This window comes from Anomaloglossus baeobatrachus, chromosome 4 (genome assembly GCF_048569485.1).
Source record: "Anomaloglossus baeobatrachus isolate aAnoBae1 chromosome 4, aAnoBae1.hap1, whole genome shotgun sequence".
NCBI lineage: Eukaryota > Metazoa > Chordata > Amphibia > Anura > Aromobatidae > Anomaloglossus > Anomaloglossus baeobatrachus.
This window is the reverse complement of record NC_134356.1, coordinates 188,880,029-188,907,576: the sequence shown is the minus strand read 5'-3', so window position 1 is coordinate 188,907,576 and position 27,548 is coordinate 188,880,029.

Genomic DNA, 27,548 nt, shown 5'->3' with positions numbered 1-27,548 from the left:
TGTGGCACTCCGATGTCCCTGAGAAGAGACGTACATAAAGGCCTCTGAGTCTAATGTGCCCATTTTGAGGAACTGAGTCTTTGTAGTATTTTCCTTTGCCAGGGCAGTCCAAAATTTTGAGGTTCACCAATGACCCTGCATACAGACGTGCATGAGGGCCTGTAAACCTGAAGTGCCCATTGGAAGGAAGTGGGTCTATTGTAGTATACCCCTTAGGCAGGGCAGCCAAAAATTGGGAGGCTCCACGTTGTCCCTGGATAGAGACGTGCATGAGGGCCTGTAAACCTGAAGTGCCCATTGGAAGGAAGTGGGTCTATTGTAGTATAGCCCTTAGGCAGGGCAGCCAAAAATTGGGAGGCTCCACGTTGTCCCTGGATAGAGACGTGCATGAGGGCCTGTAAACCTGAAGTGCCCATTGGAAGGAAGTGGGTCTATTGTAGTATAGCCCTTAGGCAGGGCAGCCAAAAATTGGGAGGCTCCACGTTGTCCCTGGATAGAGACGTGCATGAGGGCCTGTAAACCTGAAGTGCCCATTGGAAGGAAGTGGGTCTATTGTAGTATAGCCCTTAGGCAGGGCAGCCAAAAATTGGGAGGCTCCACGTTGTCCCTGGATAGAGACGTGCATGTGGGCCTGTAAACCTGAAGTGCCCATTGGAAGGAAGTGGGTCTATTGTAGTATAGCCCTTAGGCAGGGCAGCCAAAAATTGGGAGGCTCCACGTTGTCCCTGGATAGAGACGTGCATGAGGGCCTGTAAACCTGAAGTGCCCATTGGAAGGAAGTGGGTCTATTGTAGTATAGCCCTTAGGCAGGGCAGCCAAAAATTGGGAGGCTCCACGTTGTCCCTGGATAGAGACGTGCATGAGGGCCTGTAAACCTGAAGTGCCCATTGGAAGGAAGTGGGTCTATTGTAGTATAGCCCTTAGGCAGGGCAGCCAAAAATTGGGAGGCTCCACGTTGTCCCTGGATAGAGACGTGCATGAGGGCCTGTAAACCTGAAGTGCCCATTGGAAGGAAGTGGGTCTATTGTAGTATAGCCCTTAGGCAGGGCAGCCAAAAATTGGGAGGCTCCACGTTGTCCCTGGATAGAGACGTGCATGAGGGCCTGTAAACCTGAAGTGCCCATTGGAAGGAAGTGGGTCTATTGTAGTATAGCCCTTAGGCAGGGCAGCCAAAAATTGGGAGGCTCCACGTTGTCCCTGGATAGAGACGTGCATGAGGGCCTGTAAACCTGAAGTGCCCATTGGAAGGAAGTGGGTCTATTGTAGTATAGCCCTTAGGCAGGGCAGCCAAAAATTGGGAGGCTCCACGTTGTCCCTGGATAGAGACGTGCATGAGGGCCTGTAAACCTGAAGTGCCCATTGGAAGGAAGTGGGTCTATTGTAGTATAGCCCTTAGGCAGGGCAGCCAAAAATTGGGAGGCTCCACGTTGTCCCTGGATAGAGACGTGCATGAGGGCCTGTAAACCTGAAGTGCCCATTGGAAGGAAGTGGGTCTATTGTAGTATAGCCCTTAGGCAGGGCAGCCAAAAATTGGGAGGCTCCACGTTGTCCCTGGATAGAGACGTGCATGAGGGCCTGTAAACCTGAAGTGCCCATTGGAAGGAAGTGGGTCTATTGTAGTATAGCCCTTAGGCAGGGCAGCCAAAAATTGGGAGGCTCCACGTTGTCCCTGGATAGAGACGTGCATGAGGGCCTGTAAACCTGAAGTGCCCATTGGAAGGAAGTGGGTCTATTGTAGTATAGCCCTTAGGCAGGGCAGCCAAAAATTGGGAGGCTCCACGTTGTCCCTGGATAGAGACCTGTTAGGTTCTTAGTGCCTCCGTGCTTGCATTTAAAAACCGCACGTGTGTGCCTGTTGGTGGCAGCTTTCCGCTGCATTTGTGTGAGTTTTGCAAAAACTTGGATATAACGCACAAGTCTAGTGAATACACATCAGCACAGCATTGCAAAATGCGCAAGGGCGTTGTCAACGAACAAGGAAGTGGACGTGATGGTGGTGCAGGCAGAGACCGAGGTTGTGTGCAAGCTCTAATTTCGCCACAACAAAGGGCCACATCTACTCTCTCGCACGTCCTGTACCAAATTCTTGGGGACCGCAGCAGTACACCGCTCTTGAACCAAGACCAGTGTCAACAGGTTGTTAGTTGGATAGCGGATAATGCTTCCAGTCAGATTGGCACCACCACAAACACTCTGTCTTCCACACGGTCAAGTATCAGTAGCCGCGATACTGCACCGCACATTTCAGAACCTGATCCTCCTTCCTACCACCAGGCCGAGTACACGTCCACGGACATTACTGATCCCACACTTGGACACTCGGAAGAGCTGTTCGTTCACGTTTCCATTCACACATTCTGGCCTCTCGCCAGCTCCTGTTGAAGTGGGCCATGACGAGATTGTATGTACAGATGCCCAAATATTTGAGCAGCCACGTTCTCACGAAGTTGGCAACGTGTCTCAACAAGGGGTGGACGATGATGAGACACAATTGTCAGGAAGTCAGGAGGAGGAGCAGGGTGCGGAAGAGGAAGACGACGTGGTGGATGATCCAGTAACTGACCCAACCTGGCAGGAGGATATGCAGAGCGAGGACAGCAGTGCACAGGGGGAGGGAGGCGTAGCATCTCAACAGGCAGTAAGAAGCAGAGTGGTGGCCCCAGGCAGACGTCAGGCAACTCTTCCCCGGAACAACACGACACAAGGTGCCTGTACAAATGTTAGGTCTTCCCGAGTCTGGCTGTAATACTATTGTATGTATTGAGGATTTCGATTGCGTTAGGGCAATGACAACCAGAGACGAGTTCTTGGTGCAAGACGTTTATAATATGCAACCAGCAAATATGTACATAAACGGAACAAAAACACAGTAGAACATAAATACAGGAAATACCTTCCAGGGACGGAGCGAAAGGGAATTCACGGGACCGCGCACCGGACTCCCCCAGGGAGACCACCAAGAGCGAACCCCTATACAGGGACTGTCTGGCAATCACCCCAGAAGGCCTAAATGCGCAGCAGCCGGGACACAAAAGGGCAATAGGTAAGTCCAAAAATGTCCGTACGTGATGTGAGTCCAGAGTGGTATTAAACGGAAGGAACCGGGCAGAAGTGCCGACCAAAGACGGCAAACGGAGTCCGGGCACAGCTAGATGATACCAGATGAAGTCCAGAGTCGGTGTCGGTTGTTTTCCAAGAGGATCCGAATAACAATCAGGAACCAAAAGCAGCAGGGCAGGAGCACACAGGAAGCAGTATACTCAGGCACTGGACTAAGCTTTAGGGGCGGCTTTTAAACAGATGGACAGGAAGTAGGGCAACAGAACAGAAAACTCCATGTTAACAAAGGGCAAGCTCTTTCAAAAGAAAACTGGAAAACCAGGAACTCTGACACTGGCAGTTTTTTAAGTTGGCTCCAGATGATTCTAAAAAGGCCATTTGCAACACCTGCCATGCCAGCATCAGCAGGGGTACCAAAACTAGCAGCCTGACCACCACCAGCATGATCAGGCACATGTCAGCCAAGCACCCGACTTTGTGGGAAGTACAACAGAGTCGAGGAGCAGTGCTTGCTGATGTCACTGCTACGTCTTCGCTGGTTGTGCATGCGAGCCAATACCCTGTCCATGCTGCCTGCGAACAAGCCTCCTCCGGCCCTGCACCTGCAGTTACCCACGCAGAAATAACACCATCATCAAGCACGTCCTTGTCCCAGCGCAGCGTTCAGTTATCCATTCAGCAAACCTTTGAACGCAGGTGCAAATACACTGCCAACGCCCCACATGCCACACTTCTAAATGCTAACTTTTCGCGACTGCTTGCGCTGGAAATGTTGCCTTTTAGGCTGGTTGAGACAGAAGCATTCCGCGACCTGATGGTGGCAGCTGTCCCACGTTACTCGGTCCCCAGCCGCCACTATTTCTCCCGGTGTGCCGTCCCCGCATTGCATAACCATTAACCACGTGTCACAAAACATCACACGTGCCCTGAACAACGCTGTTTCAGCCAAAGTCCACCTAACCACAGACACGTGGACAAGTGCATGTGGGCAAGGCCGCTACATCTCGTTGACGTCACACTGGGTTAATATTGTGGAAGCTGGGACCCAGTCTGAGCGAGGGACGGAACACGTCCTTCACACACCAAGTTTTGCAGGCCCTACCTCAGTCAGGGTTTCACCCACACTCTACAGCTCCGGAATGTCATGCTCCTCAGCCTCCTCCTCCTCCTGCGCATCCTGATCCACTTTACCCTCCACACCAGTCCCAAGCTGGAAGTGTCGCGGGCGGAGGAGGGGACGGTGCGCTCTCCCACTGCTCGGGTCCGGCTGCCGCTGCTCTACGGCTGCTGCTGCTCGTTGGCTCGAGCGATGGCCGGATCCCGGGGACTCGAGCGGCGCTACTCGCCCGTGAGTGAAAAGGGGTGGTTTGGGTTTTGGGGATATTGTCCGTGACGCCACCCACGGTTGTGGTGATTGTGTGGACACCACCGCTGCTCTGGACGGGGATCCCGGGAGCCTGTGACAGGGAGCAGCTTTGTTGTTATTTCTCCCCTCCGTGGGTAGGGGGGTTGGTTGTCCCGGGGCCCGGTGATGGGGTAGAGATGGATGACAGGCGGGTTGCGGGGACTGATGAGGTGCAGGGTCGCAGGGTCAGCGCTGTGCCGCACGGCACGGAGGTACTCACTCAGCCCAATGATGATGACACAGTTCACGGTAAAACAAGTGGCTGGATGGACGGGTCCCTCGGACGGCTGCGGTTGTTCCTCCCTGCAGGTTAGTGATGACTGTCTCTCCCTGCACCTAAGTTCAGTGTTGGTAGTGATGGTTTCCCACCGGTAACCCGCTCCCCGACCTGGATATGGGCCGGAGGAGCCCCTTTTGCCCACAGGCGCTGGCCCTGGGAGACGGTTGCCCTTGGCGGTGGCGGTGTCTCCCCTTCACGGTTGGACGGTTGCCTTCTATCGGGACTTGGCTGTTTGGAAACCCTGAGGTCCCCTTCACTAACGGATTTGGCAAATTCACGGCGACACCAAGCCTTGCCGGGATTCGAAAGTCCTCTGCCAATGGTGCTGGTTTCTCTTTGTATACCGGTCCGGTACGGCCGGGTCACCACCCGTCCACGGTCCTTACGGCAGACTCCAATCGGCCTCCACTGCAGACGGTCACCACATCCTGCCAACCTTGCTGTCCTGTCCGGGCCACACACCCGGACCAACTTCAGGCTCTTTGCTGTCACTTTTCTCCTCTCTACTACTTTCCTCCTTCCACTTCCTTAGCTTAACTCTCACTGCCTGTGTTTTCCCTCCTCCTTGGTGGGTGGAGACCAACCGCCTGGCTCCACACCCTGGTGTGGACAACAGCCCCTGGGGAAGGCAACAAGGATTTTGTGTTTTGACTATGATATGCCTGCAGGGAGTGTGGGGTGTTTAAGTGTTGTGCTCTGTGGCCCCTGGCTTGTCCAGGGCGACACAGAAGCACTGCAGCACTGCCTCGGCGAAGCGGCAACAGGCAGTGCTGAAGCTAATCTGCATAGGTGACAAACCCCACAATGCAGAAGAGGTGTGGACAGCTCTGAAACAGCAGGCAGATCACTGGCTCACAACTCTGAACCTAAAGGTCGTGTGTGACAATGGCCGGAACCTGGTGGCGGCTTTGAGGCGAGGCCAGCTGACACATGTTCCATGCGTGGCCCATGTGCTCAACCTCGTGGTTCAGCGGTTTCTAAAGTCATACCCAGAGCTGTCTGATCTGCTGGTAAAAGTTCGCCGCCTGTCTGCACATTTTCGAAAGTCACCTACTGCTTCAGCCGGCCTTGCCGGCTTTCAGCGCCGTTTGCATCTTCCGGCTCACAGACTGCTGTGTGATGTCCCCACGCGTTGGAATTCAACTCTGCACAAGTTGGTCAGGATATGTGAGCAGAAGAGGGCAGTTGTTGAGTACCTGCATCACCTAAGCCGTCGGGAAATGGGTCAAACTCCACACATAACACCTGAGGAGTGGAGATGGATGTCCGACCTATGTACCATCCGCCAAAACTTTGAGGACTCCACCAAGATGGTGAGCGGCGATGACGACATTATTAGCGTCACCATACCGCTTCTCTGCCTTCTAAAATGGTCTCTGCTCAAAAAACAACCATGAAGCATTGCAGGCGGAGCGCGATGAGTTTGAACAAGAAACAGTAGTGGGTGTGGGTGATAACACACAGCCCAGCCTCGTCTCATCACAACGTGCAGTGGAGGACTATGACGAGGAGGAGGATGAAGACATGGAGCAACTCTCTGGCCAAATTGAGGATATGACATGCAGTCATATCCTCGGTTCAGCGTGGCTGGCCAGAGGACAGGGTAGATGATGAGGAGGAGGAGGAGGAGGAGGAGGACAGCATGTTCAGTCATCGTGTTGGTCAGGATACTGAAGTGATGGCTGTTAAGAGTCTGGCACACATGGCTGACTTTATGGTAAGCTGCCTGTCTCGTGACCCTCGCGTTAAGAACATCTTGGCCGACAATCATTACTGGTTGGTAACACTGTTAGACCCACGCTAAAAGGAGAAATTTATGTCTCTTATTCCCGAGGCGGAGAGGTCAGGCAAAATGCAGCAGTTCCAGAAGGCCATAGTCACGGAAGTAGGCAAAGCATTCCCCTCACAAAACGCTAGCGGCATAGGTCAGGAATCAGTGGACAACCAAGGCGTACAGCCGAGAGGGGCACAAGTCCAATCCGCCAGAGGTAGGGGAACAGTCTTTAAGATGTGGGACAGTTTTCTCAGCCCCTCACATACCACAGCCCCTGAGGTGAGGGGTAGTGCCACAAGAAATCCTAAGTTTGCCCAGATGCTCAAGGAGTACCTTGCAGATCAAACAAGTGTACTCCGACATTCCTCTGTGCCTTACAATTAATGGGTATCCAAGCTGGACAGACACGTGGCATGAATTGGCTCTCTACGCCTTGGAAGTCCTGGCCTGCCCTGCCGCTAGCGTTTTGTCAGAGCGTGTTTTTAGTGCCGCAGGTGGAATCATTACAGATAAACGCACCCGCCTGTCAACTGTAAATGCTGACAGGCTGACTCTGATCAAGATGAACAAGGGTTGGATTGGGCCAGACTTCACCACACCACCAGCAAATGACAGCGGAATTTAAAGTTTGTAACGGGAATTTGCCATGTACCCTTACTCACCCATGGTAACACACTTCTGGACTTTGGCTAATCGCTGGACTGCTCCTCCTTCTCCTCATGCGCCATCATGATGACCGTTACAATAGTTAAGCCGTTGTTTCAGGTATACCCCCAGTGGTAAATTTTTTCGCCCATTCTTTCAGAATGGGCATTACAATGACAGGAGACCCGCTCCTTTGCAATGGGAACAATGTTTTGAGGCCCTCATGCACATCTCTATCCAGGGACAATGTGGAGCCTCCAAATTTTTGGCTGCCCTGCCTAAGGGCTATACTACAATAGACCCACTTCCTTACAATGGGCACTTCATGTTTACAGGCCATCATGCACGTCTCTATCCAGGGACAATATGGAGCCTGACGCTGCCACCGACTGCCACACACGTGCGGTTTTTAAATGCAAGCACGGACGCAATAAGAACCTAACAGGTTTTTAGGAGCGACAATTACTGAGAAGTCTGACACTATCAGGCACTGCTGACTGACGTGTATTATACACTAGACTTGTGCATTATATAATAGTTTGTGAAAAACGCACACAAGTGCACCTGTACGCCGCCACCGACAGGCACACACGTGCGGTTTTTAAATGCAAGCACGGACGCAATAAGAACCTAACAGGTTTTTAGGAGCGACAATTACTGAGAAGTCTGACACTATCAGACACTGCTGACTGACGTGTATTATTCACTAGACTTGTGCGTTATATAATAGTTTGTGAAAAACGCACACAAGTGCACCTGTACGCTGCCACCGACAGGCACACACGTGCGGTTTTTAAATGCAAGCACGGACGCAATAAGAACCTAACAGGTTTTTAGGAGCGACAATTACTGAGAAGTCTGACACTATCAGCCACTGCTGACTGACGTGTATTATACACTAGACTTGTGCGTTATATAATAGTTTGTGAAAAACGCACACAAGTGCACCTGTACGCTGCCACCGACAGGCACACACGTGCGGTTTTTAAATGCAAGCACGGACGCTATAAGAACCTAACAGGTTTTTAGGAGCGACAATTACTGAGAAGTCTGACACTATCAGGACTGTTTTAGACTGTGTACACCAGCCCCAGATATGATGAAGGCTGGTATACGGTCACCACTAGGAATGGCTATACACCCTGCCTGCCTGCCTGCCTGTATACTGCTACAATAATCCTGACAAGGACTCTTTTGGTCACTAGCCTGTATTCAGACCTGGCTATACCCTTCCTGTATACAGCAACAATAGTCCTGAGAAGGACTCTGCTACTGTACTCCGACCTGGCTATACCCTGCCTGCCTGTATACAACTAGAATAGTCCTGAGAAGGACTTTTGGTCACACTGTTTGCAGCCCTGCTACGGAAATAGCTATAAAGGGCCGCAAACCTTTCCCTGAAGCAGCGACCCTCTCCCTGCACTGACTGTCTGGATAGCTGTGAGCAGAGCACAGCGCGCCCGCCGGTATAAAGGCTCGGTCACGCTGTGCAGGCCGGCCAATCACTGCAATTCCACAACTAACAGGGCTGTGGCATTGCAGTGGTCTGCCAGCCAATCCCTGCATGAGGGCTGGCTCTCAAAAGAGCGCCAACATGCAGAAATGAAGACCACGAGTACAGCACGAGTATCGCGAGATTACTCGGTCCCCGCCGAGTAGACCGAGTACAGTGATACTCGTGCGAGTACCGAGTAGTAACAAGCATGCTCGCTCATCACTACTCATTAGACGTCAGTTTTATATGTGCGAGTTCTGTCAATGTTTTTTACGGATAGCATCTGGGGTTGTTCACATGCTCGTGTATTTCTTACATCATAAAAACACAGAACACAAACACATGTCCGAATTTATGTGAGTGATAAAACAAGTTTGAGAAGATTGAGAAAATTCCATCAAATTTTTTTGAATAGAAGAAAAACTGATTAAACACTGATGGTGACCAAACTCTGATGACATACTGATCCAAAACACTGATGAAAATGAAAATCGGATATTTTGTGTGTGTTTAAGTAAAACTTCTGCCATGCGAATGAGCCTAAAAGGGATATTCTCAAGATTAAAAATTACCTCCTATTCAAAGGATAGGGCATAACTTTACAATAAGTGGGGGTTCAACTGCCATAGCTTCCATTGATTCTGGCTATATGGAGTAGAGGTCAATCATGTGCACTGTCTCACCATTCATTCTAATAGGAGTGCTGAAGATCCCATGTATAATGGATAACTTTTAAACATGAGAACACCCCCATAAAGGGGTTGTCCAGGCTTTTCACAAAAGTCTGCAGTCACTCTATGTGACTCATGAATCACATTGCCGGCAGCGTCATATGACCACACGTATGGGATATGCATATTTATGAACACATTCTAACTAAACATGTGCTGCCTTGCTTAATGCATTTGAATTAATTGAGGTTAAGCATGTCTAGTCATAATGTGGCCAGGATATGCATATTGCATACTTGCGGTCACATGACTGCTCGGTCTCACCTCTGGCTGTGTAGAATCCTCACAACACGCACTGCATGTGATGTTAGAATTCACTAGTCTGCAGTCACATAGAGTGACTGCCAACTTTCATGATTAGCCTCAACAACTGGTGTGGGGTAATACCGTGCAAATGGCGAAAATGGGAGGGAAGAGGGAAACTCTGTGCCTAGAGGAGGGGGAAATGCTGCTCTGTGACTAAACCTTCTGGTGGACACTGGCTTCCCTGACATCCCTAGATAGGTTCTTCACCTTTGCACCAAGCAGAATACTTGGCCCTAGCTAACGCTGAACTGGGTCCTAGGTAAAGAAAGGGTGGGCTGAGCGCTTGTCAACCCCAATAAGTCCTAAAAAAGAAACTGTGAAAACAATTAGGGTAAGCAAACAAACAAATGTTCTCCAGGATGACTTAGGGAGAGGAATAGCAACATACAATGATTCTCCAGATGATTACAAGTCAACTGCTTGCAATGAGGACCGTATGGTAGCTTAACTTTATCCCCAGCAATATACCAAGGAGAAATGCATGTATATAAAGACACAGAGGGTAAGGGATATTGATTAGTAGCTGAAAGGAAAAAAACCTCCACAGGGTCCTAAAGGGGAAAGAGTAAACCCTAACAGAGAAGACACACAAAACTCTAGTCACATCACATGAAAGAATTAAACATCAAGGAGCACTTTGTGCAGCGACCCTCTGCAGCCAATGAACTAGTAACAGCTGCTGCAAACAATTTTAAGCTAGTACCTAGTTCACACATATAGGTATTGTGAATACATTCAAATTGGGTTCTGGTTTGGGGCTCCCTCTTGTGGTCAGTGCTGGTAGTGCAGTTGACTTGTTGAATGGGAACCAGCCAGCTGAGAAGGATTGTCAATCAGCTCATTCTGAATGGGCCTATACAACTGAGTAATTTGCTCTTGTTCCTTGCCGGTGCTCAATGTAACTCTTGTGTGCTAAAGATAATCTGCAGCCAGCCCTTCCTGCTGTGTATAAAAGAACTCGTCTCAGATAAGTTAGTCTTTGTACCTCTGCTGATGGTTTTCACTTGCTTATTGTTTTTTCTGTTTTGATACTAATGTTTAATTACGGATTTTGCCTTGTGGAGTTCTGGGTGGAGTTGGATCATTCCCTGCAGGGAATAATTGTGTGCCTTGCTCCATGTTCAGCTATGTATTGTGTTTTTTCATGCTTGGTACTAAATTCAGTCCCTCCACTATATTAGCATATTTCTTGGATCCCAGTACCAGAGTACTAATATAGTGGGGGAGAGCCTGTGTAGGCTCAGTATTTTTCCATATCAAGTGTGCTGTTATTTACTAGGGTTTTTTACGGCTGCAGACAGTGCTCTTTCCTATCCTATATAGATAGTTTGGGCCTCATCTTTGCTGTATTTGTTCTCTAGCTATGTGTTTTGTGCTTTCCTATATCACCGTAGTCTTTATATGTGGGGGGCTATCTATATCTTTGGGAACTGCTCCGAGGCAGATTAGCTTTTCTAATATTTCTCTCTGTAAGGATATTTAGTTCTCCGGCTGTGCCTAGGCGACCAGGTCATCGTAGGCAAATCCCACGGCTACTTCTAGTTGTGTGTCAGTATTAGGTCTGCAGTCTGTTGAGGTTCCAGCCACTCTGGTTACTTATTGGGTTTCAGAGCTTTTGTCCTTTTCTGATCCTCCTTGGTCACTAAATCATAACAGCAGCACCGACCTTACCTAAGATTCTAGGGTACTCAAAAGAAGGGAAAAAAAAAGTGTTAGAATTTATTTTTTTTGTGTGTTTTTTTTCCTCTTTTTCTCTGAATGCCATTGAGGATCTTGTGCTGCTATGGATATTACATAATTAGCTGAGCAAGTTGATCCGCTTGCTTCTCAGGTTAAGGATATATCAGATAATCTTGCTCAGACACCTGCTGTAGAACCTAAGATACCTGTAACTGATTTGTTTTCTGGAGATCGGTCTAAATTTTTGAACTTCAAGAACAGTTGTAGGTTATTTTTTGCCTTGAAACTAAAGTCCTCAGGTTCTTCCAGGCAGCGAGTTCAGATTGTTATCTACCTGTTGCGTGGTGAACCCCAGGACTGAGCATTTTTCCTGGCACCTGAGGATACTGCTCTTGCTGCTGTGGAATTTTTTTTTTTTTTCTTCAGGCTCTGGGGTTGTTATATAGTGAACCTAATGCTATTGATCAAGCCGAGAAAACATTATTGGCTTTGATCCAGGGTCAGGAACCCGCAGAGATATACTGTCAGAAATTTCATAAGTGGGTGGTTCTTACTGAGTGGAATGATGCGGATCTTGCGGCTCTTTTTCATAAGGGGTTGGCAGAGCCTGTAAAGGATGTTATGGATGGCTTTCCTGTCCCCCCTGGTCTAGATGCCTTTATGTCATTGGCCATTCAGATTGATAGACATTGCGTGAATATAAAACAATGCGAGCAGAGGTGTCGCTCTCAGACCAGCCTCCAGACTCCTTGCAGTGTGATGGGGTCTTTTCTAGGGTGGAATGCCAGGGTTTTAGATGGGTTTTAGACGTCATAAGCTATGTTTCTACTGTGGAGACACCTCTCATACTATTTCTCTCTGCCCTAAGCGCGAGAAATGATTTGCCCATTCGTTTGTTTTGTTGCTATGCGGACTTATATTAAGGAGTCTTTGGAGAAGGGTCACATCAGACCATTATCTTCACCTTTGGGTGCAGGTTTTTTCTTTGTGGCCAAGAAGGACGGCTCATTGCGGCCCTGTATAGACTATCATCTCCTTAATAAAATTACGGTTAAATATCAGTATCCATTGCCTCTGATTTCCGATTTGTTCTCCAGAGTAAAGGGTACTAGTTGGTTTACTAAGCTCGATCTTCGGGGAGCGTATAATCTCATTCGCATTACGCAGGGTGATGAATAGAAGACAGCGTTTAATACCCCTGAGGGGCATTTTGAATACCTAGTGATGCCCTTTGGGCTCACTAATGCCCCTTCCGTCTTCTACTCTTTTATGAATGATATTTTCCGGGACTTTGTTGACAATTTTTCGATTGTCTATTTGGATGACATTTTGATTTTTTCTGACAACTGGGATTCTCATGTTGAACAGGTTCGGACAGTGTTTCAGGTTCTCAGGGACAATGCATTGTATGTCAAGGGATCGAAATGTCTTTTTGGCGTAAAAAAGATCTCTTTTTTGGGTTTTTTTTGTCCCTATCTTCTATTGAGATGGATCCGTTCATGGTCCAGGCCATTTATGATTGGGTTCAGCTAACTTCTTCTTCAGAAGTTTTTGGGTTTTGATCATTTCTATCGTAAATTCATACACAATTTTTCCAGTATTGTCAAGCCATTGACTGATTTGACCAAAAAGGGAGCTGATGTTGTGAGGCAGTCTTGGCTTTTCAAGAGCTTAAAAGGAGGTTTACTTCTGCTCCAGTCTTGCGGTAGCCTGATGTGTCTATTCCATTTCAGGTGATCGATGCGTCGGAGATCGGACCTGAGGCTGTCTTGTCCCAAAGAGACCCTGTGACTTAAATAATCAGACCCTGTGCTTTCTTTTCATGAAGATTTTCACCACCGGAACAAAATTATGATGTTAGAAATTGGTTAATTATTGGCTATAAAGTGGGCTTTTGAAGAATGGCAACATTGGCTGGAGGGGGCGCGACATCAAATTGTTGTCCTCATAAGAATTTGATCTATCTTGAATCTGCCAGGAGGTTGAATTCCAGGCAGGCTAGATGGGCCTTGTTTTTCACATGCTTTAATTTTGTGCTCTCTTATATTCCGGGCACTAAATATATTAAGGCGGATGCCCTCTCTAGGAGTTTCTTTGCTGATTCTCCTGATGTGACCAAGCCTGCTACCATCTTGCATGAGGGAGTGGTACTCTCTGCGATTTCACCCGATTTGAGACCTGCGCTTGAGGAATTTCAGGAGAACAAACCTGAAAGATGTCCTATGGGGAAATTGTATGTTCCTGACCAATGGAGGAGTAAAGTGATGTCTGTACTTCATTGTTCTGTGTTGGCTGGTCATCCTGGGATTTTTGGCACCAGGGATTTGGTGAGTAGGTCCTTTGGGTGGCCTTCTCTATCGCGTGATGTGAGGACTTTTGTGTGTAATCTTGTGGGATCTGTTCATCAGCTTCAAGGCCCCTAACGGGACTATTAAACACAATAAAAACTGTAAAAAAGAGAAGAGTGCAAAGACCCAGATCCGGAGCATTTATATCATTATGAGAAATCAGTACAAACTCCAGCCCCGCAGAAAGTTGAAGAAGCCACAAAAGGAATTGCAGCTGCTCCTCCATCTGAACAAAGTGCAAAGTGAATGTTTCTCATTTCCCCCAGAGCAGCGAGCTCTAAAGGAAATACCAAAATATCAGAGCTATAACAGATTGCCCCTCCATAAACTCCATTTTGAAAGACTGGTCAGATGAATCTGCAAGAAGTATTCCAGCAGCGTGCCGTACTCTTGCAATAATGGCGCTACAAGAGGCCACTGAGATCTTCTTCATGCAGCCGTTAAAGGACACATGTCTCATGAGTTAAAATGCCAGGAGGGTCACTCTCAAATTAGACGACAAAAAATCCACGGCCTCCAGGATAAGACAGAATAATCTAAGTCATAAGTTACAAGTTTTACTTCCCATTAATAAAAAGATATTAATAGTTTTAATGAAAATCCTGAAATAATAGGTGACTTGACTTTAGTGCCCCTTACAGACAGATATTCGTTCAGAGTTGAGATGTTTCCATTTATTATAGAAGTAAATGCTACAAAATGTGTCAACAACTAAGTGTAATAAAAAAGAATAAGGCTATGTTCGCACGTTGCGTTTTTTACTGCGTTTCTGCAGCGTTTTTGGCAGCAGCGTTTTTGGGCAAAAACGCATGCGTTTTTGATTTCCAGCAAAGTCTATGGGAAAAGCAGAAATCCTGTCTGCACTTTGCTTTTTTTTCTGCAGCGTTTAATTTGCATATTTGTGGTCAAAAACCATGCTGAAAAAGAAGCAGCATGTCAGTTGTTTTTGCCATTTCTGCAGCGTTTCCTTAACATTGGAGTCAATGAGAAATGGCAAAAAGCAACCAAAATCACAATTTCTGCGTTTTTCATGCTTTTTACCTGCTTTTCAACTGCGTTTTTGGCTCCAAAAACGCATGCTTTTCTGGGCAAAAATTAATGGGTTCTAATGTTCCTTTACACACACACAATAACCGAAAATTTAAATGTAAAAAATTAATAAACTTTAGCTATTTTTCTGTTAAAATGTGCATAACCACTGTTATTACATTAAAAATGATAATTTCCCATATAATTTTATTAAAAGTTAATTTTATACTTTTTTTCTCTTTTTTCATTCTTTTTGACTAATTCAACTTTATTTCTCAGTGTCTTGATCTCAAAAACGCATCTGCAGAAACGCAGGTGAAAACGCAGGTAAAAAGCGCTAAAAACGCACTAAAAACGCGGTAAAAACGCATGCGTTTTTAGCGCTAAAAAATTGTCAAAAGCCATTTGGTCAAAAACCAAGGGAAGGAAAACGTGCAGAATAAACTGCAGGTACACCGACGCAACGTGCGGACATAGCCTTACTCTGGCACACTATTTGAAGACGCAAAAAAGGAAGAGGTGTCCACTATAATTTTTGGAATTCTGTATACAAATACAATGAACAAAAATCAACCGACATTTTGGCTTATACGAAGCCTTTCTCAAGGCTTTTGTTTTCTGAGAATAGAATTTTGCTCATGCAGACATATAGAGCGACCTGAGAATCGAGGACTGTCTAGGGAGCCACACCAGTAATGTATGGGTAAAGAATCAGTACGGTATAATACATTTTGTTGGGAGTAAAATTACAGTGGACTTTATGGATGAGATGTGGTAGGTTAGGGAATCCTGTTCTTCTTGTGTGCCAAGGAAGAAGAGTCTCGTCGCACTGTAAGCCTCTGCTTCCTATGACCTCATCCTTAAAGTCCACTGTAATTCTACTGACCTTGGAAATCATTATACCATGCCATACTGTATACCATACTGATAAAACTCTAGAGACAGTCCTTGATTCTCAGGCCTCTCTATATATCTGCACAAGCAAAATTATATTCTCAGATAACCGGAAGCCAAAACAGCCACAAAAGAAGCCACAGCTGCTCCTCTATCCGCACAAAGTGGCCATTCAGTGCCTCATATCCCATAGAGCAGACGTGAAAACAGACATAGGGAGGGCATGCAGCAGGAAAACCGCTATCGGCCTGGAAAGGGAGCTCCAAGGGAAATACAACAATATAAGGCTATGTGCGCACAGTGCGTTTTTCGCGGCATTTTTGCGCGTTTTTCGGGTGCGTTTTTGGACTCAAAACTGCATGACTTGGCTTCCCCAGCAAAGTCTATGAGTTTTCATTTTTGCTGTCCACACACAACTTTTTTTTTAAGCTGCGTTTTTGAGCTTGAAAAAAAAAATAGACATGTCAATTCTTTCCTGCGTTTTTCTGCGTTTTTCCCCCATGCAATGCATTGGAAAAACGCAGCAAAACGCAGAGATCAAAAACGCAGCAAAACGCAGCCAAAAACGCACCAAATCGCGGCAAAAACGCATGCGTTTTTTCGACGCAGGTGCGTTTTTGTGTGTTTTTAGCGGCCAAAAACGCACAAAAACGCAGCATCAAAAAAACGCAGTGTGTGAACTTAGCCTAAGAGCTGTAACAGACTGTTCCTTCATAAATTCCCATTTGCCAAACAGGTCATATGTATCTGAAAGAAGTATTGCTGCAGTTTGCAGAACTCTTAGGGAAGTGAAGCAACAATGGTGCTAAAGGAGGCCACTGAGATCTTACTCATAAAGCCTGTAAGGGGCACCTGTTTCTGCAGTCAACATTCCAGGAGGTTCAGTCTCAAATTAGAGAACAAATGTCTCGCATGTAGAATCCACAGCTTCCGAGATGAGCCAAGATAAAATAAAATCATAGTCATGAGGCAAAGCATTCATATCATCATGAGAAGACGGTACAACCTCTAACCCTACCGGAAGCCAAAGCAGCCACCAAAACAGTCACAGCTGCTCCTCCATCTGCACAAACTGGACATTCAGTGCCTCATATCCCACAGAGCAGACCTGAAAACAGACGTAGGGAAAACAAGACAATATAAGAGCTGTAACAGTCTGTTCTTCCACAAACTCCCATTTGCCAAACAGGTCAGATATATCTTTAAGAAGTATTTCAACAGCGTGCTGTACGCTTGAGAAAGTGAAGCAATAATGGTGCTAAAGGAGGCCACTGAGATCTTATTCCTGCAGACAGGGGTACCTGTATCTCCAGTCAACATATCAGGAGGGTCAGTCTCAAATTAGAGAACAAAAGGCTCGCATGGAGAATCAACAGCAACCGGAATGAGACAGAATAAAATAATATCACAGTCATGAGAAAAATCATTTATATCATCATGAGAAGCTGGCACAACCTCTAACCCTATCGGAAGTCAAAGCAGCCACAAAAAGAGCCCCAGCTGCTCCTCCATCCGCACAAAGTGGATATTCAGTGCCTCATATCCCACAGACCAGGCATGAAAACAGACGAAGAGAGGGCATGCAGCAGGAAAAACGCTATCAGCCTTGAAAACAAGCTCCAAGGGAAAAATGACACTATAAGAGCTGTAACAGACTGTTACTCCATAAACTCCCATTTGCCAAACAGGTCAGATGTATCTGCAAGAAGTATTCTGGCAGCATGCAGAACTCTAGGGAAAGTGAAGCAATAATGGTACTAAAGGAGGCCACTGACATCTTCCTCATACAGGCCTTAAAGGGTGCCTGTCTCTGCAGTCAGCATTCCAGGAGGGTCAGTCTCAAATTAAAGAACAAAAGGCTCCCATGGAGAATCCATGGTCATTTGGATGAGGGAGAATAAAATAATATCGTAGTCATGAGCAGGAGTAGCTACATGATTCAGAGAAGCTGGCAAAACCTCTAAAGCCCACTTTACACGTTGCAATTAGTTGTACAATCGCATTTGCGATGTGACACGCCCAGGTTGCATACGGGATCTATGAGATTTCACGTTGGTCGTTCATTTGCTGTCACATGAGCGTTAGTAGTCTATGTTAAATTGGTCAATTTTGTGTGCGATCCTTTAGATCATGTGTTCTGTGACGTATGCATCGGGCACCCTTTTTTTTTTTAATTTATTTACTTGCCAAGCGTGTGTAATGTGTAGGGATGCGTTTTTACTATGTCATCTGCCGTTCAGCTCTGCTACATGGCCGCTGACAGCAGACACAGACAGCCATGTAGCAGAGCTGAATGGCAGATGACAGCAGGCACAGACAGAGCCGCACTGTCAGAATGAACTCGGGTGAACCTCACCCGACTTCATTGTCATGCTGCGGCTCTGTCTGTGTCGCGCCCTGATTAGTGGTCACCAGTGAAGGACTCACCGGTGACCGCTAATCTCCTGAGTAAGTGAATTGAGCAGCCCTCTCTCATACTCACCAATCCTCGATCCCCGGCGCTGCACGGCGTTCACACTGCTCCGGCGGCTTTTACTGTTTTGAAAAAGCCGGCCGCCCATTAAACAATCTCCTATTCCCTGCTTACCCCGCCCACCGGCACCTATGATTGGTTACAGTGAGACACGCCCCCACGCTGAGTGACAGGTGTCACACTGCACCCAATCACAGCAGCCGGTGAGCGTGTCTATACTGTGCAGTGAAATAAATAAATAAATAAATAAAAAAAACGGCGTGCGGTCCCCCCCAATTTTAATACCAGCCAGATAAAGCCATACGGCTGAAGGCTGGTATTCTCAGGATGGGGAGCTCCACGTTATGGGGAGCCCCCCACCCTAACAATATCAGCCAACAGCCGCCCAGAATTGCCGCATACATTATATGCGGCAGTTCTGGGACTGTACCCGGCTCTTCCCGATTTGCCCTGGTGCCGTTGGCAAATCGGGGTAATATGGAGTTATTGGCAGCCCATAGCTGCCAATAAGTCCTAGATTAATCATGTCAGGCGTCTATGAGACACCCTCCATGATTAATCTGTAAATTACAGTAAATAAACACACACACCCGAAAAAATCCTTTATTAGAAATAAAAAACACACACACATTCCCTGGTTCACCACTTTAATCAGCCCCAAAAAGCCCTCCTTGTCCGGCGTAATCCAGGATGATCCAGCGTCGCATCCAGCGCTGCTGCATGGAGGTGACCGGAGCTGCAGCACACACAGCCGCTCCGGTCACCTCCACGCAGGTAATGAAGACAGCCGGCGATCAGCTGAGCTGTCACTGAGGTTACCCGCTGTCACTGGATCCAGCGGTGGCCGCGGGTAACCTCAGTGACAGATCAGCTGATCGCGCTACTCACCGCCGCTCCGGTCAGCAACTGAGGTGAGTAGCGCGATCAGCTGATCTGTCACTGAGGTTACCCGCGGCCACCGCTGGATCCAGTGACAGCGGGTAACCTCAGTGACAGCTCAGCTGATCGCCGGCTGTCTTCATTACCTGCGTGGAGGTGACCGGAGCGGCTGTGTGTGCTGCAGCTCCGGTCACCTCCATGCAGCAGCGCTGGATGCGACGCTGGATCATCCTGGATTACGCCGGACAAGGAGGGCTTTTTGGGGCTGATTAAAGTGGTGAACCAGGGAATGTGTGTGTGTTTTTTATTTCTAATAAAGGATTTTTTCGGGTGTGTGTGTTTATTTACTGTAATTTACAGATTAATCATGGAGGGTGTCTCATAGACGCCTGACATGATTAATCTAGGACTTATTGGCAGCTATGGGCTGCCAATAACTCCATATTACCCCGATTTGCCAACGGCACCAGGGCAAATCGGGAAGAGCCGGGTACAGTCCCAGAACTGTCGCATATAATGTATGCGGCAATTCTGGGCGGCTGTTGGCTGATATTGTTAGGGTGGGGGGCTCCCCATAACGTGGAGCTCCCCATCCTGAGAATACCAGCCTTCAGCCGTATGGCTTTATCTGGCTGGTATTAAAATTGGGGGGGACCGCACGCCGTTTTTTTTATTTATTTATTTATTTATTTCACTGCACAGTATAGACACGCCCACCGGCTGCTGTGATTGGGTGCAGTGTGACACCTGTCACTCAGCGTGGGGGGCGTGTCTCACTGTAACCAATCATAGGTGCCGGTGGGCGGGGTAAGCAGGGAATAGGAGATTGTTTAATGGGCGGCCGGCTTTTTCAAAACAGTAAAAGCCGCCTCAGCAGTGTGAATGCCGTGCAGCGCCGGGGATCGAGGAACGGTGAGTATATGAGAGAGGGGGATAGACTGACATGGACAGAGAGTGAGGGACAGAGATAGTGACCGACTGACAGAGATTAGTGAATGACAGACATTGTGAGGCGCTTCAGAACGCAGCTTTTCAGCTGCGCTCTGAAGCGGACCTTTTTTAAGCTGCGGTGCAGAGCGCACACCTGCGCTCATAGCATCAGACAACGAAATCGTATGAGGGATGTCACACGTTACAATTGACTAGTTTCGTACTACCAAACGTCCAATGTATGAGGAATAAACGACGTGTACGCGATCACCGTATTTTCGTTCAATATTGATCGCATGTAGGTTTCACACGCAAACACGTCACGAACGATGCCGGATGTGCGTCACTTACAACTTGACCCCGACGACGGATTGTGAGATATATTGAAGCGTGTGTTGGGGGCTTAACCCTACAGGAAGTCAAAGCAGCCACAATAAGAGCCATAGCTGCTCCACCATGTGCACAAAGTGGACATTCAGTGCCTCATATCCCACAGAGCAGAACAAAAAACCGACGTAGGAAGGGCATGCAGCAGGAAAACCGCTATTGACCTGGAAAGCGAGCTCTAAGGGAAATACGTCAGTATGAGAGCTGTAACAGACTGCTCCTCCATAAAATCTCGTTTGCCAGACTGGTGAGATGTATCTGTAAGACGTGTTCCTGCAGCGTGCTGTACTCTTGGGAAAGTGAAGCAATAATGGTGCTAAAGGAGGTCACTGAGATCTTCCTCATACAGCATTTAAGGGGCGCCTGTCTCAGTAGTCAACATTCCAGGAGGGTCAGTCTCAAATTTGAGAACAAAAGGCTCCCATAGAGAATCCATGACCTCTGGGATGAGACAGAATAAAAAAATATCATAGTCATGAGCAGGAGCATTTACTTCATCAAGATAAGCCGGTACAACGTCTAACCCTACAGGAAGCTGAAGCAGCCACAAAAAGAGCCACAGCTGCTCCACCATCTGCACAAAATGGATATGCAGTGCTTCATATCTCACAGAGCAGACCAGAAAACAGACGTAGGAAGGGCATGCAGCATGAAAAATGCTATTGGCCTGGAAAGCGAGCTCCAAGGGAAATATGTCAATATAAGAGCTGCAACAGTCTGTTACTCCATAAACTCCCATTTGCCAAACTGGTCAGATGTGTCTTGAAGAAGTATTCCCAGAGCGTAATGTACACTTGAGAAAGTGAAGCAATAATGGTGCTAAAAGACGCCAATGAGATCTTCCTCATGCAGCATTTAAGGGGTGCCTGTCTCTTCAGTCAAGAATTCAGGAGGGTCAGTCTCAAATTAGAGAACAAAAGGCTCACATGGAGAATCCACAGCCTCCGGGATGAGACAGAATAAAATACCGTATTTTTCGCTTTATAAGACGCACTTTTTCTCCCCCAAAATTGTGGGGAAAATAGGGATGCGTCTTACAAAGTGAATGTAACTTACCAGGCAGTAATGCGGCGGTGGAGTGAGTCACAGGAGGCTGGTGCTGGTGCTGCCGCTGGAGCGATGCTGACATTGCTGTTGGCCGGGCTCGGGTGTTACGGTGGCGAGATGAGGGCGCCATGGACCCACCGGCAATCGGGTGCGGAGGCGGCCGCCATTGATCTTCCGGCAAATGGCTACAGCAGCAGTCACCATAGCCGAAATCTTTATCTGCGCCTGCGCTGCCTCCAACGCGACTTCCTGAAAATGGCTGCGGAGGTGACGCAGGAGCAGATGGAGATCTCAGAGAAGCGAGATCTCCATCTGCGCATGCACCGCCTTCCGTAGCCATTTTCCTGAAGTCCATTGCGTCAGAGGCTGCGCAGGCGCAGATAAGGATCGCGGCTCTCGAAGATCACAATCTGCGCATGCGCGGGCTCCATTTTAGATCTCCGCAGCAGGCGGAGACTATCATAAGAAAGAGGAGGAAGAGAAGAACGATTCTCCTCCTCCTCTCCAGGGCTGGATGCTGATTGGTGGAGATAACTGCTGCAAAGCTACCTCCACCAATCAGTGATCTGAGCCTGAGAAAATGTTGTCAGTTGAACGAAGGGTCCTAATAGGTGAGCAAAAACACTGAAGGGGAACACAACCCCCATCATCACCCTTCAGAATATACTGTATCAATCGGTGTATTCTGAAGGATGATGGGGGCTGTAGACATTTAGTGTAAACACTTCAGGGAGAGACTAATGTAGTGGCCAAAGTGTAAATGTGACTACCCCCCCCCTTCATCTTTCAGAATACAGCCATGTATGGTATACAGTACATGGGTGTATTCCTAAGGATGAGGGGGGTGGTAGTCCCAGATCCCCATAAAAGTGCATCATCCACAGGTCCCCCATAGCCATGTCATCCACGGATCCCACATAACAGTGCATCATCCACAGGTCCCCCATAATAGTGCGTCATCCACAGGTCCCCCATAATAGTGTGTCATCCACAGGTCCTCCATAACAGTGCGTCATCCACAGGTCCCTGCTAACAGTGCGTCATCCACAGGTCACCCATAATAGTGCGTCATCCACAGGTCACCCATAACAGTGCCTCATCCATAGGTCCCCCATAACAGTGCGTCATCCACAGGTCCCCCATAACAGTGCGTCATCCACAGGTCCCCCATAACAGTGCGTCATCCACAGGTCCCCCATAGCAGTGCGTTATCCACAGAACCTCCACAGCAGTGTCATCCACAGGTCCCCCACAGCAATGTATCATCCACAGATCCCCCATAACAGACCCTCATCCACAGGTCCCCCATAATAGTGCGTCATCCACAGGTCCCCCATAATAGTGCGTCATCCACAGGTCCCCCTTAATAGTGCCTCATCCACATGTCCCCCATAACAGTGCATCATCCACAGGTCCCCCATAGCAGTGCGTTATCCACAGATCCCCCACAGCAGTGCATCATCCACAGATCCCCCCATAACAGACTCTCATCCACAGGTCACCCATAACAGTGCGTCATCCACAGATCACCCGTAAACAGGGCATCATCCGCAGATCCCTCATAACAATGTTATTCATTCTTTGTAGCTGTAGTACAAGACATGGACACGCAAAATCATCAGCTGATCTAGTGCCACTAGGCAAAAATTTATAAAATTGAATATGAGGTTCTTGGTGTAACATTATAATCAGGCTGTATAAAGCCATTGCCACGTCACCTCTGAGTGGGTTTTTAACTTACTGTAATAGCCTTTAAGGTGTAGTGCTGTGGAATCAATCACCACACAGGTGACAATGCACCAGCAGGGCAATTAACCTGGTGCACCACAGCACCCATGCTGCAAGGCTGGAGACTGCAAGAGGGGTTCTGCCTATTTTTGCTCACTGATAGGTTCGCCGTGACGTGGCAGTGGCTTCATACATTCTAATCAGAATGTTAAACTAAGAACCTCATGTTCAGTTGTATACCGGTAGCGGTAACTTTTTCCTAGCTGCACTAGATCAACTAATGATTTTTGGAAACGCGGTCCATGTCTTTTTCTACAGCTACTGTATGTTATTCATTAATGTTCTCACCTGCAATGCCCCCATACCCATGAAGGACACAGTGCTGACAGTTGATTCAATACTGTATTTTGTTGCAGAAAAATACCGTCCTGTAGGCTGCTGCTGCATATTGTGCCTTGCTCAAGGATGTCAAAGCAGAAAAGGCTAGCGTATAAAATTCTCTTTAAACTGGAGGTAATAAAATATGCTAAAGAACATGGGAATAGAGCTGCGGAGAGACATTTCGGACCGCCTCCAACTGAAAAAATTATAAGGGAGTGGAGGAAACAGGAGGATGAGCTGGAAAAAGCACAAAAAAAGCAAATGTGGTCTTCGTGGATGTCGTGCTAAGTGGCCAGACTTAGACGTGGACATGAAAGAATGGATAACATGCCACAGAAATAATGGCCTATCCGTCTGTCATCTGTCCACTAAAATGATAATAATAATTGCGAAGCAAAGCACATTGCTGTGGAGAGAGGCATTACTGACTTTACAGGATCACCATCATGGTGCTTCAGATTTATGAAGAGATGTGGTTTTGCAATGCGCACAAAAACTAGAACTGCGCAAAAAATGCCCCAAGAATATGAGTCCAAGATCCTGTCTTTCCATAAGTTTGTACTTGACACCAGAAAGAAAAATGGTTTTGAAATAGGCCAGATTGGGAATATGGATGAAGTCCCTCTAACCTTTGATGTGCCATCTAACAGGACTGTTAATGAAAAGGGTGCAAAAACTGTAATAGTAAAGACCACAAGACATGAAAAAAACCATTACACTGTTGTGCTGTCCTGCTGTGCCGATGGCACGAAACTGCCACCAATGCTAATTTTCAAAAGAAAGAATATGCCAAAAGAAGCAATACCACTAGGAGTTGTCGTGCATGTTCACGAAAAAGGATGGATGGATAAAAACGGAATGAAAGTGTGGATCGACAGAGTCTGGTCCAAACGTCCTGGAGGGCTTCTAAAAAAACCTGCCCTATTAGTGCTGGACCAGTTTCAAGCTCACATTAGTGAAACCACAAAAAAGGTATTTAAAGAAGTGAAGATCCATCTCGCTGTGATTCCAGGGGGGCTTACCAGCCACCTGCAACCCCTTGACATGTCCATCAATAAACCATTTAAAGTGTTCATGCGAGAAGAGTGGAATAAGTGGATGGCTGCTGATAATCACGATCTGACACCTTCTGGACGAATGAAGAGACCCACTATTACTCAAGTGTGTGAGTGGGTGAAAACTTCACGGCAGTCCGTGAAGGATGAAACGGTTACAAGGTCATTAAAAAAAATGTGGGATTACCAATGCTTTAGATGGCACCAAAGATGATACCTTATATGAGGACACTGAAGAAAGTGACACTTCTGACTGTGAGGAATTGAGCTTCCTGAATGCTGACAGCACTGATGAGGAATTCGTGGGGTTCCCTGATGACTAGAAGGGTCCCGTATCTGAGGATTAAAACTTCCCCTCTTATGTTGTTCATAAACATGGTTCATGTTACAAACAATGCTGCTATTGACTCCTGTAGAGTCTAAATTGTTAAAATAATGTTTTAATTTTATTAAAATGTTTTAGCACACTATTTGGCTCAATTTTTTTTTTTCCTCCTATAAAACCTAGGTGCGTCTTATAATGAGGTGCGTCTTATAAAGTGAAAAATATGGTAATATCACAGTCATGAGGCAAATCATTGATATCATCATGAGAAGATGGCACAACCTCTAACCCTACAGGAAGCCAAACCAGCCACAATAAAAGGAATAGCTGCTCCACCATGTGCACAAAGTGGACATTCAGTGCCTCATATCCCACAGAGCAGAGCAAAAAACCGACGTAGGAAGGGCATGCAGCAGGAAAACCGCTATCGGCCTGGAAAGCGAGCTCTAAGGGAAATACGTCAGTATGAGAGCTGTAACAGACTGCTCCTCAATAAAATCCCGTTTGCCAGACTGGTGAGATGTATTTGCAAGACATGCTCCTGCAGCGTGCTGTACTCTTGGGAAAGTGAAGCAATAATGGTGCTAAAGGAGGTCACTGAGATCTTCCTCATGCAGCATTTAAGGGGCGCCTGTCTCAGCAGTCAACATTCCAGGAGGGTTAGTCTCAAATTAGAGAACAAAAGGCTCCCATTGAGAATCCACGACCTCTGGGATGAGACAGAATAAAAACATATCATAGTCATGAGCAGGAGCATTTACTTCATCAAGATAAGCCAGTACAACCTCTAACCCTACAGGAAGCTAAAGCAGCCACAAAAAGAGCCACAGCTGCTCCACCATCTGCACAAAGTGGACATTCAGTGCCTCATATCCCACAGAGCAGACCAAAAAAACGACCTAGAAAAGGCATGCAGCAGTAAAACTGCTATCGGCCTGGAAAGCGAGCTCCAAGGGAAATACGTCTGTATAAGAGCTGTAACAGACTGGTCCTCCATAAACTCCCATTTGCCAAACTAGTCAGATGTGTCTTCAAGACGTATTCCCAGAGCGTTTGAGAACAAAAGGCTCCCATGGAGAATCCACGACCTCTGGGATGAGACAGCTTCATATCTCACAGAGCAGACCAGAAAACAGACGTAGGAAGGGCATGCAGCATGAAAACCGCTATTGGCCTGGAAAGCGAGCTCCAAGGGAAATATGTCAATATAAAAGCTGCAACAGTCTGTTCCTCCATAAACTCCTATTTGCCAAACTGGTCAGATGTGTCTTCAAGACGTATTCCCAGAGCGTAATGTACGCTTGAGAAAGTGAAGCAATAATGGTGCTAAAACACGCCAATGAGATCTTCCTCATGCAGCATTTAAGGGGCGCCTGTCTCTGCAGTCAAGAATTCAGGACGTTCAGTCTCAAATTAGAGAACAAAAGGCTTGCATGGAGAATCCACAGCCTCCGGGATGAGACAGAATAAAATAATATCACAGTAATGAGGCAAAGCCTTTATATCATCATGAGGAGCCAGGACAACCTCTATCCCTTCCGGGAGCCAAAGCAGCCACAATAAGAGCCATAGCTGTTCCACCATCTGCACAAAGTGGACATTCAGTACCTCATATCCCACAGAGCAGACCAAAAAACCGACATAGGAAGGGCATGCAGCAGGAAAACCGCTATCGGCCTGGAAAGCGAGCTTTAAGTGAAATACGTCAGTATGAGAGCTGTAACAGACTGCTCCTCCATAAAATTCCGTTTGCCAGACTGGTGAGATGTAGCTGCAAGACATGTTCCTGCAGCATGCTGTATTCTTGGGAAAGTGAAGCAATAATGGTGCTAAAGGAGGTCACTGAGATCTTCCTCATGCAGCATTTAAGGGGCGCCTGTCTCAGCAGTCAACATTCCAGGAGGGTCAGTCTCAAATTAGAGAACAAAAGGCTCCCATGGAGAATCCACAACCTCTGGGATGAGACAGAATAAAAAAAATATCATAGTCATGAGCAGGAGCATTTACTTCATCAAGATAAGCCGGTACAACCTCTAACCCTAGAGGAAGCTGAAGCTGCCACAAAAAGCCACAGCTGCTCCACCATCTGCACAAAGTGGACATTCTGTGCCTTATATCCCACAGAGCAGACCAAAAAAGCGACGTAGAAAGGGCATGAAGCAGGAAAACTGCTATCGGCCTGGAAAGCGAGCTTTAAGGCCTGCAACACACGTCCGTGTCTCCGGTACGTGTTTGTCATTTTTTGAACGTACCGGAGACACGTGCTTACGTAGCCACAATCATTTTAATGTTAAAAGCCTCACGTCAGTGTTTTGGCACGGAGCGTGTGTCTGTTCTGTGCATACGTATGTCCATGCCGAAAAAGCGCTGACATGTCCGCTTTGCTCCGGGATAACGTACTCACGGACCCATTAACTCCTATGGGTCTGTGTGTGCACGTACGTTATACGGATGGCCTCCGTATGCTATCCGTGCGGTCCGTGTCCGTGTAGGAAAAATCAAGGTTGTAACAATTTTAAATACTTGCAGGTGGCCTAGCTAACATACTTTTTTAGCTCAAAACAGAATTTGCATTTGCAGAAGGAGGCAGCAAGCAAGCAGATGTTGTTCTGTGGACTTGAAGCACGGTTTTGACAACAATTTCTCCTTCCACAAAACATAATGGCTCCACGGGTGGACACGGAGAAACTGATAGC